This window comes from Uranotaenia lowii, chromosome 1 (genome assembly GCF_029784155.1).
Source record: "Uranotaenia lowii strain MFRU-FL chromosome 1, ASM2978415v1, whole genome shotgun sequence".
NCBI lineage: Eukaryota > Metazoa > Arthropoda > Insecta > Diptera > Culicidae > Uranotaenia > Uranotaenia lowii.
In genome coordinates this window covers 123,411,159-123,412,848 of record NC_073691.1, presented here as the reverse complement: position 1 = coordinate 123,412,848, position 1,690 = coordinate 123,411,159, and the positions used below count along the sequence as shown (strand labels likewise).

Genomic DNA, 1,690 nt, shown 5'->3' with positions numbered 1-1,690 from the left:
TTTGACAGCTTGATGTTTTTTGTTGACACTGCCGATTTCACGCACACCAACAAAGGTGAGTGCAAAACTCGATTCATGCTCGTTTTCAGCGTGGATGGTGCAACACTTTCGGGTGGTGAAAACAAATACGGTATAAGTATGACCGAGGTTCAAAACATTATAGTTCGATTCTACACCCAAAATAATAAAGAAATTAAATGTACGGTATTTTTCACGTAAACTGAGCTTTTGATGCATCACATCGATTCTACGTGTGCTTTGTAGTAGCTGCAGTTTTTCTATATAACTGACATATTAATTTCACGTAAAATCTAAGCGGATGAATTGAAATCAGTTTTTTGCCGTTTTTTCATGCCTGTAGTAGTAAATTCTTATTGGAAAAAAATAGTTCATTAGCCAACTTGATATTTGTTGTAAAAAAGTTGCAGCGGATAATCGAAAGAAGTCATAGGACGAGCAGTATCGACATTCGAATGTGGAGCTGGCTGGCGAATACTAATTCTGGTAAATTTAATTGATCTTGGATCGATAGCTGAATCTATATCATCGTAAACTTCTTATTTTTTTTCTAGGAGATAAATCTAAGAAAAAGAAGTAGCATGATTGAAAACGGATAGACGATTCCAGTCTGGAAGATAACGAAGATGGCTGCGATGAATACAGTTGAACGGCTCCGGATGGAATTTCATCTTGCCCGGTCCCCCCCAGCCAGGCAATTACCTGAACCAATATGGGTTATGACCATTTATGACAACAAAAAAAGATCACATCAGCCTTACAAGGTAAACGATTTATTGTTTGAATAAATGTATTTTCATTATCAATTATTTTTCAAATTCCACAGGATTCTACAAAACTCGTCAGCAAGAGATCCCGGAACTGTTTTTTTTTTGAACAAATAAGGTTTAATGACAATGAACGTGTGCGACGATGTGACGACAGTGACCAAGAGTTGAAATAAATTTTATTTCCGATAAAATTCAAATTGTTTTCATTTTTATTTACCGTAATTGAAAACGAATAAAAATAATAGGAAAGATCAAAATATCATTCATATACTAAACACATTTCTCGCAGCTTTCATCATCACATCGCGTTGAACTCACTAAATATTCACGTAAGTTGTACGTGATGTTCACTAAGCGAAAATTCTTATTAGGGAAGCGTTTACTTATTTTATTCGTACAATTTACGTGAAAATCAATTGGATAAAAACTATGTAGTTTTTCACGTAGCAGCTACGTGCAGATTATTTTGGGTGTATGAACTTAAAGTTAAGTACCCTTTTTCCTCCTTGCGATGGATCAAAACGGAGTTCGAACTGCGAACTCAAAATTGATCCCTTTTTTTCCTTTGGCGAGAGATCAAAGCTGAGTTCGACCTTATGAACTAAAAATTGAACTCTCTTTGTTGGACTGAAAACACTTAGCGAGTTCAGTCCGAACCGGAACCCGAATACGAAAATATTGTAACATAACTGTTCCTGTTGTAGTTATAAAACGATTAGGAACAGCGTAAAAAAACGTTTAGAAAATGATATCTGAAACCATAAAAAACATTGCACTTATCTTGAATTCCAAAACGACGGTCTGTTGAATATGGCGTTAAGTTATGTTACTGTTTAAAACTGTTAAAACAATTGTATGGGGAGACTGTTCTAGAAACAGTTTAGATAAAATCTAAAAATCGC

At 35.0% G+C, this 1,690-nt stretch overlaps 1 long non-coding RNA gene across 1 annotated transcript; it reads left to right on the top strand.

The window, feature by feature from the left end:
- Positions 1 to 285: 285 nt before the first annotated feature.
- LOC129753311 (uncharacterized) lies at positions 286 to 948 on the top strand. Its single transcript, XR_008738923.1, has 3 exons — positions 286 to 504; positions 573 to 782; positions 845 to 948. It is a non-coding gene; the product is annotated as an uncharacterized LOC129753311 (long non-coding RNA).
- Positions 949 to 1,690: the final 742 nt, after the last annotated feature.